At 38.2% G+C, this 10,325-nt stretch overlaps 1 long non-coding RNA gene across 1 annotated transcript in view; it reads right to left on the bottom strand.

Annotated features, from left to right (window-relative positions):
- Positions 1-1,596: 1,596 nt before the first annotated feature.
- LOC143275641 (uncharacterized) overlaps positions 1,597-10,325 on the bottom strand; it is an 8,778-nt gene continuing 49 nt past the window's right edge. The window contains exons 1-2 of the long non-coding RNA XR_013053448.1: positions 7,962-10,325; positions 1,597-7,763 (exon numbers count right to left, since the gene is read on the bottom strand). The exon at positions 7,962-10,325 is cut by the window's right edge and continues 49 nt beyond it. This is a non-coding gene — a long non-coding RNA (uncharacterized LOC143275641). The remainder of the gene's footprint in view (positions 7,764-7,961) is intronic.

A 10,325-nucleotide genomic window follows, 5' to 3' on the forward strand; every position in this document is an offset into this window, starting at 1 on the left:
TAGTCCTTTGTTTGGTTTTTTTTTTATACAGCAGAAATACTTCCCTGCGTTTAATGACAGGCCAAGAAGAGACCTATACTTTTCACAGAGGTTTTCCATGCTGGAAACAGGCATATTCATTAAGTAAAAAAAAAAAAATAAAAAAAAAAACCCTTCACAAATGGATCTTTAAACAACCCACAATGCGAGATAAGGAACACATTTGTTTTTGTGTGCTTGTTTTTTGGGGGGGGGTTTTTGGGTGGGGGTTGTTATTTTTATTGTTGTCGTTTTTTTACAGACCTTGTTTGACATTTAAGATAAATACTGCAGTCATTCCCAGCCTTGCTTGTGAAAAATATAAGGATAGTCTAGAATTCCGAGCTTGCACTTCCAAGAGCATTAAGATTTGCTTCAAGATCTTCGGGGCTAGGCTGCATGAGTCAGCTTGGCAGTGGTGAGTTTTTGCTTAGCGTAAAGAGAGTTCTAAAGTCTGTGGAACTGGTGTTGACAAAGTTCGCTTAACGTAGAATATTCTGAAGTCTGTGAAATTGGCGTGGACAAAGTGAGCGTTCTGGTCTAAGGAACTGGTGTAGACAAAGTTTGCTTAACGGAAAGTGTTCTGAAGTCTGTGGAATTGGCATGGACAAAGTTTGCTTAGTGTAAAGAGTGTTCTGGTCTAAGGAACTGGTGTAGACAAAGTTTGCTTAACGAAGAGTGTTCTGAAGTCCGTGAAAATGGCGCAAAGTTTTCTTGGTGTAAAGAGTGTTCTAGTCTATGGAACTGGCGCAGAGTTAGTTTGCTTAGTGTAAAGAGTGTTCTAAAGTCTGTGGAACTGGCAAAGAATAAGTTCGCTTCTCATAAAGAGTGTTTTTCAGTCTGTGGAACTGGCACAGACAAAGTTTGCATAGTGTAAAAAGTGATCTGAAGTCCATGGAACTGGCATAGACTAAGTTTGTTAAGCGTAAACAGAGTTCTTAATTCAGTGAAAATAGCACAGATAAAGTTTGCTTATAGTAGAGTGATATGAAGTTTATGGAACTGGCGAAGACTAAAGTTGCTTAGTGTAAATAATGTTCTGAAGTCAATGGAACTGGCGTAGACTTAGGGGAAAAAAACAACAAAACTGAACGTTACGCAAACTTAACACTGGTAACATCACTTGTGCAACCTTAACTCACTCAGTACAGCCAGTCCTCTCTTCTCCTCTACACAGACCCCTCGGATGTCCAGTGGGTGTCTGAATGACCCAACCTTTAGCTTCCGTCGTCAGAACTGTGGTATTCTTTGTCAACATTCACCTCTTCAGTATAAGAGCGTTCCGCTTGCAATATTTTGATGATGGTAATTGGGATGAAACGCTGTTAACGTCGTCTCTTTCGCCGTTCGTATGGAGAGAGTTAAACCCTGGAGACTACTCTGGATTCTTCTACCTCCCACCCCCACCCCCACACCCCATCCAGCACATGACAAAATTCTAACAACTGTAAAGGATATCAAATGTACATTAAGTTTCCGGTCTTAATCTTGCACTCTGTCTCTTGCACGCACGTGCGCACACAAACACCCACGCACGCACACACTCACACACACACGCAATGTTGCAACGAACAACAATTTGTCACTTTTTTCGTTTTGTATTTTGTTGTTTCTCTTCTGGACATAAATCATTTGTTAACAGCTCAAGTTCAAACTAGGCAATAAGTCCTTTCATAAATAATGAACCAACAGGATTTGATCAATACAGAAGGAACAACAACAATAACAAAAAGAAGCTAAAATAATCCCCATTCCATGAAAAAAAGCAGTGGTTGACACACTAAGTAGGGTGATAAAATTATATTAAACATATTTAAAGGCAGTGTCCACCCCCTTCCGCCCGCCTCCCCCAACCCCTCACCCCCCCAAAAAAAATCAATCATAGGTATGAATTTGTTTGAAGATAATAGGTCAATTGTAACTCGAGTGACACAGAGAGAAAAGAGTGAGAACATGTCTGTGAAAACCTAAATCCTGTGGTTGGTTGAGAATGGACCCCCTACCCCCTCACACACACACACACACACATAGTTCAGAGGCCTTAAGAGTGTGTGTGTGTGTGTGTGTTTGTACATTTTCCCCAGCTTCAATGTCCAAGTTTACACATTTTGACGTGTGAACTTGTGCACTAAAATAAAAAAAATATATTAAAAAAAAAAAAAAAAAAACTGGAAAGAGTGAACTTACCACCAGAACCCATAATTTTTTTTTCTTCTTTTTTTTGATAGTGTGGTAATCAGCATACTTGTAGCAATCAAAGCTTCATGATCAAAAACAAAAATATAAATAAACAAATTTAAAAAAAAAAACAACAACCAACAACCCTTTATATCCAAGCAAATGATTATTTGTTCATTAAGTCACTGAATCCACATTTTTTTTTTTTTTTTTTTTTTTTTTTTTTTTTGTCTTCTGAATACTAATTAAAAAAAAAAATTAAAAAAAGAATTCAGAGGAGTTACGCACCCTGTTTATTTTTGTACCATGGTGATGAAATCTTTAAAATAAAAATGTTTTGATTTTTTTTTTTTTTTTTTTTTTTTTTTTTTTTTTTTTTAAGTGTTTTTTTCAATCTCCTCCAATCAAACAGTTAACATTCTGATTGTGTGATCAGACGAGTCCCTATTTCAACTGTAAGCGAAAACGATACGACCAACCACACAGAACTGATTTTTTAAAAATCTGCACATAATAATGTACACCACACCAAACCTCAAACTCACTCTCTCTCACCACCTTGCTAAGTAAACCTGGACAGATTTGCAAAGGGGGCTGGGGGTAAAAGTCATCAGAACCTTACAACACAATATCCAACAATGGATACAAAACCAAACCAAAAGACTAGGAGATTATTATCATACAGGCTCACTTTGTTTACTCATGCATGTCCAAACAATACGTGACACCTTCCAGCCAAAACAAAGAATACACTTTACAATGGTACAACGAAATAAAAACCTTCACCTTGTGTATGGCTTTAGCACATAGCTTACATGTTAGGGTGGGGTTAAATACAAAAATACACCATTTTCCTCCACAATCACACCATAACATCAGCCAAGCAAGATATGTGATTGATTGAATAACTGCAGTTATATCCATAACAGATTCACACGCACACACACACACAAAGCAACAACAATATTTATAAATGTACAGGTAACAAAATACAAAATGATAATGGAGATGCTTGCGAAGGTCATAATGTACAACCACACGTTTGACTATTTACACTGTTCCACCACCACTTTAATCTGCTTTTACAATGTACCTGAAATTAAAATGCAACACTGCAGTTTGAAGAAGGGGGAAAAAGTGAGAAACCATAACAAAAACTAAGATGATACCAATCTTTTTTCTTTTCTTTTTTTTCTTTTTTTTTTTGTGCCTGCCCTGTTGAATTCTTTAACTACTACTTATTTTGTCTTCTTTTCTTCTTCTTTTCTATTCTTTAGTAATTGCTGCTGAAATAAAGTTTACATAAAAACCAGCTTTTGGAAATTTACCAGACTGAAAAAGGACTACTGTATGTTACACACACACACACACACACACACACACACACTGTTGAACTTGTAACTATGATTTTGTTTTTATTTCTGATGTTATATTATGGGCAGAATCAAACAGAATAACAGATGCAGATATTTTCCAATTTAATGGATGCTGCTTTGCATTGACTAAGGCACCATTCCCCCTCCGTAAATCTCATTTTGTTTTGTTTGATATTTTGTTTCAGTTTGCTTGATTTAGAGAACAAAAAAACAACAACAAAAAAACAAAAAAAGCATGCGTATTACTTAGTGGTGCAAAAAGGCAAGTAGTGAATGAAATAAAATTTAAGTGGACACACACATATATACATACACGCACACACACATACACACAGATAAAAAAAAACCAAAAAAAAAACCCGAATCAAATCATTTCAGTTTCACATACTTAGCTCTCTGTTGGATAAAGTACAAATTCAATGCATGTATTTTGTTGTTGTGGTGGTTTTACATCACTGTCATAATGCTGGTTCTGCACTGATGCAATGACGCTTAACATTGCTCAGTGTAGCGTGAAATATTTTGATCACCGAAGCTCTTATTTCCTGCACATTAATAATGTAGCTTCTCAAATGAACCTGAAGAAAACAAAAAGTACCTTCTATGCCATTGAAACAAAGAATCATTAATGACTGTGTATAAAAACTTGTATTTCTCTTTTTATCATAACAGATTTCTCTGTGCGAAATTCGGGCTGCTCTCCCCAGGGAGAGCGCGTCACTACACGACAGCGCCTCCCCTGTTTGTTTGTTGTTGTTTTTTTTTCCTGCGTGCAGTTTTATTTGTTTTTCCTATCGAAGTGGATTTTTCTACAGAATTTTGCCAGGAACAACCCTTCACATAAATAATACAAATAGAATAATGATAAACTAAAAGGGGCTAAGGGCAGGAGTTTTTAAGATGAGGCATAGAAGTACATTAAAAAAAAAATCAATAATAACTTGAAGGGGGTGGGTGGATGGGGGAGGGAGGGTTGGAAAAGGCGAGAAAATGAGTTGATGGAAGGATCAAAACCTTCACCATTTATGCAAAGACATCGAGTGTGTCATGGATTTCTCGAGGTAAAAAAGATATTTAAAAAAAACAACGGGCATTAAAAACTGCCATTTCACATCATGTTCTTGTCAGTCAGTAGAAGCTGAAAAAATATTAAGAAAAAAGAAAGCAGATGTACCTCTTCCACACCTTTAGCTAGCTGTCTGTCTGTCTGTCTGTCTGTCTCTCTCTCTCCCTCTTTGTTTTCAAAAAAGAATGTTGTTTTAGAAAGAGAATTTTCTATGACTGATTTCTTTCTCCACAACTGTCTGTTTCAGTTCAGTTTCAAGTAATGAGAAATTTGGGCTGTTTTTCTTTCTTTCTTTTTTTTCTTTTCTTTTCTTTTTTTTTTTTTTTTGGTGGTTGTTGTTGTCAACCACAACCCATGTTCTTACTTCAAGACGGAACGACAGAAGTTTTACAAGTTAAGCTTGCAAACATGTCTTGACTATATTTCTAAGGCCTTCTCTGTTTCAACAAGGGTTTAACCATCACAGAAATGAAGAGATCTAACTGGACAGGCAAGTTCTCATTGTTCTTTTTTTTCGTAAGTTTGTTGGGGTTTTTTGTCTTTTTTAAAGTTAATTGACTCGAAAGTAGCAATCCCAACATATGCACATAAACAATACGCTCACATCATAACATGCAGTCACACAGTTCACACAAGCAAAACAAATGAACGCCAAAACTGGAACAAAAAAAAAGCAAATGATACAGCCAGCACTAGAAATATGTAAGTGTTAAAGGTACTGGAAGGAAGTAGTGACATTATCACCTTAAGCCACAACGGACCGGCTGCATGGACGTTCTTAGCAGTGCTGAGTACGGCTTTGCGTTGAGAATGTTCCTAAGTTTATAGAATTAGCACAGACTCGGGGACAATTCTTCACGCTAGGCAAACTGTGCGCAGCTAAGATTGCCCATGCAGAACCAGCCCCGGTCTGTATTGCATCATTTTGCATCATAACCACAGAATTCCTTTTTTTTTTTTCTTTTTTTTTTTTTTAAGAATCACATGCCACCACCACACAATGCTGATCAGTCTGTGTAAACACAACAATACACAACAGCGAATCTCGCGTCTCCCTCTCTCTCTCTCTGTTTCTCTCCAACCCTACCATCCCCCTCTCCCCCCCCACCCCCTTGCTTCTCCTCACAAGCACACTTTCTCACTTCCTCTCTCATGTACAAAGTCACAAGCAACAAAAAAAACCAGGGAAAGAAATCTGGAATGTCAGAAAGCATCAGCAGGCACGATTAACCGTACTGACACGGCAACGCTCAAAGGACCAGCTCCCTGACCACAACACCACCACAGAACACCATGACAACCGTCAATGCACAACAACCCATTGCTCACTGAACGTGAAGAACATTCCAGTGACTACGACAGACAAACGCAGACCTCAAGATGTTTTAGCTGAGTAACTTGACCGTTATCTTTCACTCCCGTTTGTGGCAGAAACACAACCCAGCCACAACAGTGAAGAGAACACGCAAGTTGTACAGATGATATCTTCAGCACATAAAAAACATGCAAATGATTTTTTTGAAAAATAGAAATCGAGAAAAACTGAATTACTTTTCACACAGGGATGCTTACCAGTCATAATAAATACATGAATACCTTTTCCCTCAAGCATGCTTCTTGCGCTTAAAAAAAAAAAAAAAATAAAAATCCCAATCTTCCTCTGAATGACACACTGAAATAACTGTCTATGCACTGACAAGGGAAACTACATGAAGGTGAGGAGAGCACAACTGCATGATGTATCTATAACGGAAATTATTTGCTGTCATTGAATGAACAGTTTCAGAACCCAGCATATCAGTGTCTCAAACCTTACACAAACTACAAGTACAACCATTTTAAAGAAAGAAGAAAAAAAAACAGGTATCCACCACCACCGCACACATTTCCGCCCTTTTATCGCCAGTCAATCCTGAATACAAAACTCGAACAGGCACTTGTATTAATGACTACCGCATTTTACAGACTATGAGGCGATACTCCCCCCACCCCCCCACCCCTCCGACACACTACCCCCCTCCTCAATTGTCACCCATGCACATTACAATACTAGCACATGGACAAAATCTGCCAAAACACCGTCATGTAATCGGAACTGTATGGAGGTCAAACTCCACGTCCGGCTGTACCACAGAGGAGGCGAAAACAAAGGGAACTTCCCCACGAATCAGAAAATTAAAAAAAAAAAACAGTTCACGAACAGCTGACACTCACACTGACAGCACACCAGAGGGAGCAGGAACAGGAACAGGACGGATTCCAGGAGGCCGAGATGGACAGGGGAGACAAGTAGGGAGATGTCATGATCTTGAGAGTTCGTTCCCTTGACAACGTCCAGACCTCAACGTATTCGTCAGCTGAAGGTACAGACAGACAAGCATTGTGGAAGCGACAGACGTCAAACCATCGACGCTCAACTTCTTGTTCAGAGACAAGTGGGGAGAGCCCATGATTCATGAGTTCGTTCCCATCACGACATCCAGACCTCAGCTGAAGGTACAGACAGACACGCATCGTGGTAGTGACAACCGTCAACCCATCAACGCTCAACTTCTTGTTCATTATTTTGACTTGTGCCTTGTTGACCCTGCACCTTATGTATTGATAAAGAATTTTTTTTTTTCTATAAATAATTTGGAGGATGTGCTCTATAATCTGGAGTTCCTTATAATCAGTGAAGTATGGTACAGTTCATCACACAAGGACATTCAACGTTTTTCCCGATTTGCAAAAGAATAACGGGTGGAATATTCACAGCACAACAACACTGTATTACTACAACGGAAATGATCAGCTCCACAACATAAAACTCAAACATCTGGATTTTATTTTTTTTAACTCTTTTTTTTTCCAAATTAACTCAGCTCCCCAGATATGATCCTTGATAAACACCCAGTAGGCTGCATTCCAACCAGCACAAATACCATGTCTACCTGTTTTCCACAAGCATAGATGCCATGTCTACCTGTTTTCCACAAGCATAGATGCCATGTTTACATGTTCTCCACAAGAACAATTACAATGTCTACCTGTTTTCCACAAGCACAGATGCCATGTTTACATGTTCTCCACAAGAACAATTACAATGTCTACCTGTTTTCCACAAGCATAGATGCCATGTCTACCTGTTCTCCACAAAAACAGACACCATGTCTATCCTTTTTCTCCACAAGACATAGATACAATGTCTTTCCTGTTTCCACAAGAACATAATACCATGTCTACATGTTCTCCATAAGAACAATATACCATGTCTACCTGTTCTCCACAAGCACAAATGCCATGTCTATCCTGTTCTCCACAAGAACAGATACCATGTCTACCTGTTCTCCACAAGAACAATTACAATGTCTACCTGTTTTCCACAAACATAGATGCCATGTTTACATGTTCTCCATAAGAACAAATACCATGTCTATCTTTTTTCCACAAGCATAGATACCATGTCTTTCTGTTCTCCACAAGAACAAATACCATGTCTACCTGTATTCCACAAGCATAGATACCATGTCTACCTGTTCTCCACAAGAACAAATACCATGTCTATCTTTTTTCCACAAGAACAAATACCATGTCTACCTGTATTCCACAAGCATAGATACAATGTCTACCTGTTTTCCACAAACATAGATACCATGTCTACCTGTTCTCCATAAGAACAAATACCATGTCTACCTTTTTTCCGCAAGCATAGATACCATGTCTACCTGTTCTCCACAAGAACAAATACCATGTCTACCTGTTTTCCACAAGCATAGATACCATGTCTATCCGTTTTCCAGGAGCACAAAAAACAAAAAAAATGTCTACCTGTTTTCCAGAAGCACAAATGCAATCTGAACCAGCCTTGCATAAATAAATCCTAACCTATTTTCCACCAGCACAATCACCAGATATCTGGACCTACTTTGCACAAATAAATACGCAGCAAATTTCCGTCACACACACACCACACACACACACACACACACACAATGCTACCTGAACTTACTTTGAAAAGTACACTCTGAAACTATTTCCCCACCATCACAAATACAAACTGTGCCTAATGTGCACCAGTACAAACTGAACCTATTTTCCAACGGCATAATTTTAAATACAGTCAGAACCTTATAAGCAAAAATAAAAAAATAAACTTAAATTTCCACCAGCACAAATACAATCTGAAGCCAGTCTGCACAATGAATCTGAACCTATTTTTCCACCAAAAAGAATATAGTCAACCTGAACCTACTTTCCATGAGAAAAAAAACACACACAGTCTGACCCTAGTTTGCACAAACATGATTTGGAATTAACCTGCAAGAATGCAGTCTGAACCCGTTTTCCACCAGCACAAGTACAGTCCTAGCCTAATTTTTCACCCGCATAGACACAATCTGCACATTATTTTCACTGAAAAAAACACAGTCTGCAAAATTATCTTCACTGCAATAAAGACAGTCCGCAGATAATCTTCACTAAAAAATAAATAAATAAATAAACACAGCCTGCAAACAATTTTCGCCTCAACAAACACAACATAAATCAGTCTACACTATTGAAGAATGAACCTAATTTTCAAACACAACATAAATCAGTCTGCACTATTAAAGTATGAACCTAATTTTCAGCAGCCAACCAAATACAACCACATGATATTCTTCCACCTCTCTCTTCGAGACGTATCTCCAGATTAGTCTGATGCAATAAATGGGGTCACGTGCTCAAGTACGCAATCTTCCAAGCGTAAAAGAATTGGCAGTACAAACATTTTTAAATACAAAAACAATCCCCAACCAAGAGCAAGACAAACTTATCCTCCCAAGCAAAGTTTGCATACAAGAAGATTATAACAAAACCAAACGATAAACGCCTCAAAACACCACCGCCAACAAGAAAATAATAGATTTTAAAATAAAAGACAAACTTATCCTCCCAAGCAAAATTTGCTAATAATAATATTACAACAAAACCAAACGATAAACGCCACAAAACACGACCGCCAACAAGAAAATAACAGATTTTTTAAAAGAAGAAAAACACATCACGATAAAAACCAGAAACACATTTTGGTAAATAAATCTGCGTGTTAAGAGAATAATATACCAAGGAAAAAAAGAAACACTGTGGAGATTCACTCTCCCACGGGAAGAGCACAGCAAGTGGCACAGAAGTCTTCTGTTATCAAACACAAACAAAAACAACAAAAATTAAAGAATATATATATATATATATATATATATATCAAGACCCAACTCAAGGCTTACATCACAGACTGACATAAGTTTACAGTTGGGCCAACAGCAAAGTGAGAGCTGTATTACCAATGGTTTCTCCATTGCAATGGGAAATCATTTACAGCTTAGTCTTTTGTGAAGGACTATGACTCTCAAACTAGGAGGCAAAATTGCACTGGCTCTTAGTGCTGCAGCCTTGGGGGCTAGTTGGCCCTTTGGGAACCATCCCAATGCCGACTGTCCTAAAAACCCTCTTGGCCGAGAGAGTGGGGATGTAACTTGGGTAAGACACTCTCCACTATAATCAAATTCTAGTTAGGACAGTTATTTTAAAATAAATAAATAAATAAATTAAAAATAAAAAAATTGTGTTGACAATGGAGGAGGAGGAGGTGGGTGGGTGATGGATGGGTTGGGGGGAAGGGGGAGGGGGGAAATGAAGGGGATTATGCACTGGGAGGGAGGAGG

The sequence above is a fragment of the Babylonia areolata genome, chromosome 30 (genome assembly GCF_041734735.1).
Source record: "Babylonia areolata isolate BAREFJ2019XMU chromosome 30, ASM4173473v1, whole genome shotgun sequence".
In the NCBI taxonomy this organism is placed as follows: domain Eukaryota; kingdom Metazoa; phylum Mollusca; class Gastropoda; order Neogastropoda; family Buccinidae; genus Babylonia; species Babylonia areolata.